At 42.4% G+C, this 9,424-nt stretch overlaps 1 protein-coding gene across 2 annotated transcripts in view; it reads left to right on the top strand.

Annotated features, from left to right (window-relative positions):
- Nucleotides 1–4,229: 4,229 nt before the first annotated feature.
- LOC112265394 (pleckstrin homology-like domain family B member 1) overlaps nucleotides 4,230–9,424 on the top strand; it is a 101,494-nt gene continuing 96,299 nt past the window's right edge. The window contains exon 1 of one of the 2 annotated variants that reach the window (XM_042296061.1): nucleotides 4,230–4,493. The gene's annotated coding sequence lies outside the window, so the exon portion shown is untranslated. Of the gene's footprint in view, nucleotides 4,586–9,424 lie in introns of both variants that reach the window. The other variant, XM_042296060.1, reaches the window with a different exon arrangement.

Raw genomic sequence — 9,424 nt, 5'->3', positions numbered from 1 at the left:
CTAGGACAAAAAGGCTTCTCAACAGTTTTTACCCCCAAGCCATAAGACTCCTGAACAGGTAATCAAATGGCTACCTGGACTATTTGCATTGTTTGCCCCCCCAACCCCCCCTCCAACCCCTCTTTTTACGCTGCTGCTACTCTCTGTTGATCATATATGCATAGTCACTTTAACTATACATTCATGTACATACTACCTCATTTGGGCCAACCAACCAGTGCTCCCGCACATTGGCTAACCGCCTATCTGCATTGTGTCCAACCCACCACCCGCCAACCCCTCTTTTACTCTACTGCTACTCTCTGTTCATCATATATGCATTGTCACTTTAACCATACCTATACGTACATACTACCTCAATCAGCCTGACTAACCGGTGTCTGTATATAGCCTCGCTACTGTATATAGCCTCGCTACTGTATATACTACTGTATATAGCCTCGCTACTGTATATAGCCTCACTACTGTATATAGCCTCGCTACTTTTTATTGTTGTATTATTTCTTTACTTACCTATTTTTCACCTAAAACCTTTTTTGAACTATTGGTTAGAGCCTGTAAGTAAGCATTTCACTGTTTCACCTGTTGTATTCGGCGCACGTGACAAATAAACTTTGATTTGATTTGAAACAATAGTGTTGCTGTTATGTGTGAGAGACCCACTCCCTCCCAAACAGACCATCAGCATGCTTTTGTTAGGGTCTGTCCTAATCCTATCACTTACATGTTATTTTACGGAGGCCTAGCATTCCTATTTGTTTCCATTTCCTAAAGCAGCGCATGGTATACAAAGGTATATAGCGAGACTGCAGTTTGAATCTTAAAACAAAACCGCTGTTTTCTTTCAAGTATTCATTATTCCTCTGTCAAAAAACACGTTTCGATATTCGATCATTTCACAGAGACAAGTGGAATGAATTATGTATTGTACCACTATTAGCCGAACGTATTTAAGTTTCTTGACTTAGTTAATCATGTTATAGCCCATGCTTTATACCGGTTTGGGCTTTCCACCTCTAATTTTAAACTATCACTGTTTTACACTAAACTCCCACTAGGTGGCACTCTTGTTACATAATATTCAGATCCCTGCTGTATGTCTCTGTATGGCTCTGGGTCCACATGTATCACGAATTTCATTTAGGATCAGTTTGACCTTTTAGATCATAATGAATAAGATTACATGGACAGGGGGAACCTGATCTTAGATCAGTAATCCTACTCTAAGATGCTTCATACATACAACCCTCATGTTGAAAGGATAGAATATCCAACTAATACTTGGTCACTTCTATCTGTAGAGCAGTCTGTTGCTAAGAGTGAACTAGAATGGGAGAATACATGAAGGGATAGTGAGTTTTGCTAGTTGTTTTAATTCCTCATGGCAATACTACTCAAAGTGGTCTGTTGTCATATTGCCAGCATAACAATATTAGAATGGAGAGTAATCTCCTATGGACAGTGATTAACCTATTTACCAGAGAGCAGCTACGATCATTCATATGGTCATCTTGAGTTCTCACTTTATGCGGATGTTAATGTAGAAAATACTAAGCAACTAACACAAAAGGATATGTGGCTACAGAATAGTAACATTTTACACATTTAGCCTGCAGCTAGTAGAAATATTGAATAATCCACTTGTGCTTCTGGAGAAACGGTGACCCATTTCCTTGGAATCTCTGAATTCCCACTATATTGTAGTCTGAAATCACTCAATGAATTTCCAGCCCAGACTGCAGTACTGTTCCAGACCTGGAATAGGTTGTTTTGTTCACCGATTGAGACGTTGAAATCAGCTCAAAGGATCAAGTCAGTGCCTATCAATTCTTTTGATGTCTGTAATGAACATTTCCTTCAAATTAGGCCCTGGGCCCTTCACACATGCTCCCACAAAGCCAATAAGAATTGAGTGGGAGGGGGGTAGGAGAAATATGCTATTCATTAAAGATGAAAGGAAAGCAGAGGCAAGCTTTCTAGTGACACAGCCTGTCGTGTCTTCATTTAGTTTAACAGTGTACTGTAGGGATGCATACCAAATGGCACCCTAATCCCTACATAGTGCACTTGAATAGGGTGCAATTTATCATGCAACCTATGTGTTTACAGTATGCAGATCAATAGTGGGCTGTAGATAAAGTGCATATTTAATAGTGGCTCCTGAGAACATTGTGTGTATTTATAGGGTATTTATAGTCCACTGGACATGGTTGTGAGTGAGTGAAGCTCTGAAGAACCTTGGGGGGGCTCCCGAGTGGCGCAGCGGTCTAAGGCCCAGCATCTCAGTGCTAGAGGCGTCACTACAGACCCTGGTTCAATTCCAGGCTGTATCACAACTGGCCGTGATTGGGAGTCCCATAGGGCGGCGGACAATTGGCTCAACGTTGTCCGGCTTAGGGCTTGGCCGTCATTGTGAATAAGAATTTGTTCAAAACTGACTTGCCTAGTTCAATAAAGGTTCAATAAAACATGTAAAACACCTTGAATGTGATCAATGGAATAGTCGTGGATGTAGAGAGGCACTCTGTTGAAACCACCTGGATGAGTAGAGAAACAACCATTCATTGAGGTTAAAGAGATAATAAGGTACACTATATTTTCTCATCTAATGTCTGTGTAATGGACATGGGCAGAGTACCATTTATTATGAATCTTTTTGATACAAGTAATGTATACCATACCTACAATACATTCACAGATGATCATTCTCCCTAGCTTAAAATAATTCCTCATCATTTGCACACACACGCGCACACACACGGTTTGGGTTGGAATTTGGCTCTCTGCTAGTCTATCTCTGTGGGGAGGTTAATTACATTTAAATAGACGGTTTAGGCTTAGGGAAGCACAGACCACGCAAGGTTGATGAAAGAGTGCCGCTACTCTCCAATCCACAGCTAGCTTTTTAGGCAAATAGTTCTCTCCATCCTAAATGACTTCTACATGTTATACGGGCTTTCCAAATATCTGACCCACTTCTGCCTACCTGCTAATGCTTTTCCATCTTTCATTGAATTTCACTTTGATATATATATATATACAGTATTTTTAAATCAGGAAAATAATGTGCTTTTACAGAGGCTATATGAGCTATATCTGTGGCTATGTTGTTGGCGTGTTTTGTATTCTGTCTGTGTTAGAGCCAGGCTGACAAGCAGCAGCATCTCTGGTTAGGTCAGCCATGACAGCTTGAACCAATTATGACAACTGAGGCTCTGAGTCTGAGGCTCTGAGTCTGAGGCTCTGAGTCTGAGGCTCTGAGTCTGAGGCTCTGAGCATCTACAAACAGCAGACGTCTGCAGTTTACGTTCACTTTGAAAATAATAGACATTGCCATTATGTGATTAGTAACTGCCCCAGCTAGTTGTTGTATTATATGCTGATTTCCCCACTTACTATGTTTCAGTCATGTTTGACTCAGTCAACCAAATGAGCTGCAGAAAATATAGAGTTTACAATATAAGAGTTTAAGGAAGAAATAGACTTGTTTATTTTATGTTGAAGAAGTGAAGCATCTGCTATTAAAATGCAGGAACGCAGTAGGTCAAAATAACTCATTGAATGCATTCGTGGGTTCTGTTTCGGTGTAGAGACAGAGAGACTGAGCCGTTCAGGACATATCTAAGAACACAAAGAACACAATTATATCTAGCTCTCATGTTATGACTATTTGAGAAAAGGTGGAGGTCCACTCCACACTATGCAGTCACTGCCCTGTTATATGAGCTGCTGCCCCTCTACACTCTTAGAAAAAAGGTGCTATCTAGAACTTAAAAGGGTTATTTGCCTGTCCCCATAGGAGAACCTTTTGAATAACCCTTTTTGGTTTCAGGTTCTATCTGGAACCAAAAATAGTTATCCTATGTGGACAGCCGAAGAACTCTTTTGGAATCCTTTTTTCTAAGAGAGTAGGGAGTAAATTGCTCTCGTCCAATGAAAAGTCCCAGCACCTTACAGTAATTTTAATCTCCTCCAAAATATGCTAGTGACTCAAGGTGAAGTTGTTTCTGTAGGCGTTGTGAGAACAAGTCAGGATTTCTTTAGCCAGAAGAATGACTGCCTTGTGTCCTGCTAGGAGTGGTTGACAGCACAGCACAGGAGAAGAGAGAGAGAGAGAGAGAGAGAGAGAGAGAGAGAGAGAGAGAGAGAGAGAGAGAGAGAGAGAGAGACAGAGAGACAGAGAGAGAGAGAGAGAGAGAGAGAGAGAGGGAGACACACACACACACTGTGTCAGCAGAGCAGAGTACAGGACACATTGCTTTCTCCCTCTTTTTGTCATGACAGTGTGATGTGAGAGAGTGTGTTCAGGACAGGGGAGAAGAAAAACAAACTCCTGCTGCACCTCTCCCTCTATTTGGATTCCATCCAGGATTTTTTTGTTTGGGTTTTGCTGTACATGAAGAAGACTGACAGTGGTGCACTCTACGTGACAAGCTGTGTGTTTGCTAAGTCCTGCTGTTTTTCTTTTGTTGTTACTGGAAACTTGCCCTTAGGTAAAGTAAACTTCCATCTTGCTTTGTTAGAAGGATTGACTTTTTCAGACTGACAATCAGCTGGGAGAGAAGTGGTGTATGAAAGACTCCAGGTGAGACACATTACTCACTTTGTGTTGGCTGCATGTGTAGATCTGTCAGTAGTCTAAAGGTTCATTGATGAGTTTGTCTATTTGCATGTTATTCAATATAGTTTATTCTGTATTATATGTTGCTGGTTTAAAAGGAGGGAGAATCATGAATGAATTAACTAATGAGTGGATCATGCGCTTGTTATTCTTGTGATACTTTATTATTGAATTATAAGGGGTTTAAACAAACTGAACTAAATATATAACAAAATGTTATAATTGGTTGAGATTGTGGAGGAATTGTATAGTCACTCTTGGTTGGATATCATTGGTTGGATAGCATCTGGTTGTTTGTGTTAATGCCAACCTACAGGAGTGGGTCCTGTGACTGGCCATGGCTTATCAGAGCCTCAGACAGACACAACACAAGCCTAGGTTGTCCTCCCCTGAGTCTGCACACTGGAAGCTGAGATCTACAGGGCAGATTAACTAGGTATTGTTTGGCTAGTTGGCTACGATGGAGACCAACAGACAATGATCATGTCTGTGTACCTCTGCCTCTTCTAACTGTTCTCTCATAGTCTCTTTGCAGATTCTCTTATCAGGGTGGGGAGAGAGACAGAAGGATAGAGGGAGAAAGACAGAGAGACAGAGAAAGGGGGGAGACAGAGGAAGAGAGAGAGAGGGCACAGACCCGTTACAAAGGCAACAGTCATTGCCACGTTTCGTCCCTTCTTCTTTCTTCCCACCCCTCAAACAGTGGATGCTATTGAGAGAAATAGAGGGAGTGAGAGAGTGGTTTTGCAGTGGGTCAGACACGTAATGGGGGCCTAGCAGACAGGGAAATGCTCTCTAGACATTGACTTAAACTGCAATAATAACTCCTTTGTTATGGAAGATTGTTTTGTTATGTTCACACACCAATCAGGGCCATGTCATCAAATGTGACTGTGTTGTTCCACCAGTCCGACTTCTAATGTGTGTACTTTGACTGACCTGTTCCTAATTTCATTATTTTATTTAACCTTTATTTAAAATAGGCATGTCAGTTTAAGAACAAATTCTTATTTACAATGACGGCCTACACCGGCCAAACCCGGAAGACGTTGGGCCAATTGTGCACCGCCCTATGGGACTTCCAATCACGGCCGGTTGTGATACAGCCTGGATACGAACTAGGGTGTCTGTAGTGACGCCTCTAGCACTGAGATTTAGTGCCTTAGACCGCTGCGCCACTCGGTAGCCCCATTGCTTATTGCTGTTGGCTTCCCGGAATGTGAGAGCCTTACTTCCCTGTCCTTCTTCACGGTCAAATCAAATAGGTTATTTTTGAGGGATATATATTTATATGTTGTATACAATAGAGACTACCTGTCATATAGCATATTTATCTTTCTTTTATCTAATGAGTAGTTTCCCAAGCTGTGAGGATGCCTGTCTGTGAGAGAGTGTTATTGTTATAAATGGCTGTGTGAGGCTGGGACTTCAGGCCTTTCCAACAGCTGCAATATCTGGGCTTCACACACTACCAGGCGGTGCCTGTCTTTGTAGATGCTGCAGACTGGGTGACCTCTACTAAAAGCTCTTTCCTCATGTGATTTCCTTTCTTCACTCTTCTTCTTCTTTTATGTCTCGCCTCGAGGCAAGCGCTTCATCCAAAACAAAGAGATAATCAGTTTCTGCCCGAATCGTCCTTTGCAATCTTTTTTCTATTTCATAGTCGGTTATTGCCTGTTTGCAAGGCCTTGGAAAGTGAGCTCAGCATCAGTCTTCACATTGTTCTCTTCAAATTGGTGGTTCCAATGGCTCAGTGAGGTAGAGCATGGTGCTAGCAACATCAGGGTTGTGGGTTCCATTGCTGCTTGGTCCAGATATACACACAGTTGCTTAGATAAAAGCGTCTGCTAACTGACCATATTAGCATTCACAGATTTGTTTGGCGGTAGTTAGTTTACAATGAATGAAACCCAAAATTAGCTGATCATCATCATTACTGGTCCTATATATATGAGAACAAGCCAAACTGATGGTTGGGGTGTTTTCCAAATGTGTTGTCATGGTAACACATGGTTGGCAGTCCAAATGAGATGATGTCATCATGTGAGGCACTGGTGACATTTACAGCAGTTGAATAGTGCACCTGTTGTCATTTTCTCCAAGGAAACCGCTCTCTCTCTGGCTACTTGTCTGGAAAATGTCTCATTATAGGCCACATCAGTTGAATACACATGAACACAGGATGCTTGTCCAAAACAAGAACCACATTACTATGATATATTGCAGGCTTTCGATTCATATTCATCAGGTTGGAATCTGTGATTCTGAATATCTGAATATGAGCAATTAGAAATATACTTGTTTTGGGAAGGAGATTCCTGAATGTAGCAGAGGGGGAGTAGAGGATTGCTGTCCGTCCATCCATCCAGAGGATCGGTTTCCATTAATTAAAGGGATATATCCCACACTGTCGTTTCCTCCCCACCCCAACCCTGCTTCCACCTCTTCCCTGTTACTCTGTCTTCCCATAGTGCTGTCCTTAGCAACAACAACAAGCAATACTTTTTCCTCTACACACCGGACTGGGTTTGAGTTGGACATTTCTATGGATTTCTGAACTCATTTGTGAAGACCTCTCTCTTGTAACTGACTGACATTTACCACTTGAGGAAGAGGAGGACCAATCTAGAGTCAAAAGGAGAAAGGAGAGGATGAGTCTGTGACACTCTCGACAAGCAACATACTGTGTGAAAGGGTTGCCTTTTAACTCCTAAAAGGAGGGAGTGTGGCTGCTGTTTTGTTGCACTGACACACAGGGCCTTGTGTACTTGTTACTCAGCTTATTCTGGCAACACCACGTTCAAATTCCTGGCTCGCTGTTCCTCTTTGTCTGTTTTTCTCTTTCTAAAAAGGGGGACTGCAAGATTAATGAATAGACCAAGGAGTCTATCAAAGGACTTTTGGCGAGGCACAGCCTGGCACCAAAGCAGGTGGCACCAGTTGACACTTCAGCCAAACGTCACCTGGCTGGTATAGAGTTACAGACTTTTAGATTCGCTTGGAGAAAGAGAAGTATTGCATTTGCCTGCTGTCGTTTACATTTGGAGAATTTTCAGTTGGAGAAGAAGGAACTCTGTGTATACCATAGGAGCAAGTCCAGGGATAGTCTGTTTTGAGGATCCAGTAAGCCATGGCACCAGCATTTCTGCCCACTGACCTGAGCGATGGAGCATTATCTCTGTTCAGCTAACATTGGGCTCAAAATATTTCTGCCGTCAAATCCCCAAACTAAAATCCAGGTTGTACCGAAGGTAAGTGGGAGCATAGAGATTAAATTGTGGCGATAGATAAATGAATAAGGAAAACATTTGATACTTTAGTGAGCCTCATAGTTGGCATGTTGTGAAACATGCTCAGAAGGGCATGTATTGGCTGAGCTTAGATTAACGTAGTGTAACTGATTGTCATTTAATGTCTCATTGTACAACAAAAACAGTTGGACTGTGGAAATGCAAAGTAGAAATGGTGAATTTGGAGACCAGATGTGTATACTAATCAACATGGTTCCCCCTCACTCTCTCTCGCTCGTTCTCTCTTTACATCATGTGGTTACGATATCAGTTGCTACTTCCCAAAGGCTATCGGTCAGCTCTGTTCTCACACACATTGTCCAATAATTCCCTGGGGGTTTCCCTGGCCATGTGCTGTCTGTATCAGCATGTGTGGTGGGGCAACTGTATGGGGTGGCTGGGCCCTGTAACCCAGTGGAGTGGAGGAGGGTCCAGTCACCTAGTCCATTCCCTCTCTCCTCTGGGGGATTATGGACATTGAAAAGAGCTCTTTGTGCCGACCAGCACAGGAATTTCTGTAGAGTTCCGTGTCTTTGGGAAACAAACAGCCAAAGTCAACGGAACTTTTGAGCAATGACCTGCTTTTGGAATACCAGGGAATAGCAGGGAATACCAGGGAATACCACTCTAACTCTCAAAGTCCCTCTGCCCTATCCCCTAATGGTAGTAGGGAAATATCGGAGCCTGAGAAAGAATGACTCACTCCCTAACGGTTGCACTTGCATTTAAGCCAGGGGTTTAGTTTTAGTCAAGCTTGCCATGCTGGTCATGCATTTATTAGATAGCAGTAGATTGCGGACAACAAGTGTTTTTGCATGTGAAGGATATATTTTTGTATGGAAATGTTAATCCGATAATTATAGTGTCCCTCTTCTATCCACTGAGCTGCTCACTGTAGTTTCAGTATTTGTTGGTGTGAGTTGTTCAGTGAGGTCAGTGCTTGGGTGGGAAATTAGTCACATAACATACAGTCACTCATATTGGCCTTGTAATATGTCTCATGAAGAGGCTATAATGCATTTTAAGACTTAAGACTGTATAATAATAATGACTATATAATCACAGAATGTAAGGAGTGGGACTGTAACCTGGAAGCTTATAAGAAATCCCACTATTCCCTCCGACGAACCGTCAAACAGGCAAAGCGTCAATACAGGAGTAAGATTGAATCGTACTACACTGGCTCTAACGTTTTTCGGATGTGGCAGGGCTTGCAAACTATTACAGACTACAAAGGGAAGCACATCCGCGAGCTGCCCAGTGACATGAGCCTACCAGCGAGCTAAATTACTTCTATGCTCACTTCGAGGCAAGCAACACTGAAGCATACATAAGAGCATCAGCTGTTCCAGACGACTGTGTGATCACGCTTTCTGTAGCTGATGTGAGTAAGACCTTTAAACAGGTCAACATTCACAAGCCCGCAGGGCCAGATGGATTACCAGGATGTATTCTCCAAGAATGCGCTGACCTACTGGCAAGTGTTTTCACTGGCATTTTCAACCTATCCCTG

This window comes from Oncorhynchus tshawytscha, linkage group LG13 (assembly GCF_018296145.1).
Source record: "Oncorhynchus tshawytscha isolate Ot180627B linkage group LG13, Otsh_v2.0, whole genome shotgun sequence".
NCBI classification, from domain to species: Eukaryota; Metazoa; Chordata; class Actinopteri; order Salmoniformes; family Salmonidae; genus Oncorhynchus; species Oncorhynchus tshawytscha.
The sequence above is the reverse complement of the archived record's forward strand: the minus strand, read 5'-3'. Positions and strand labels throughout refer to the sequence as shown.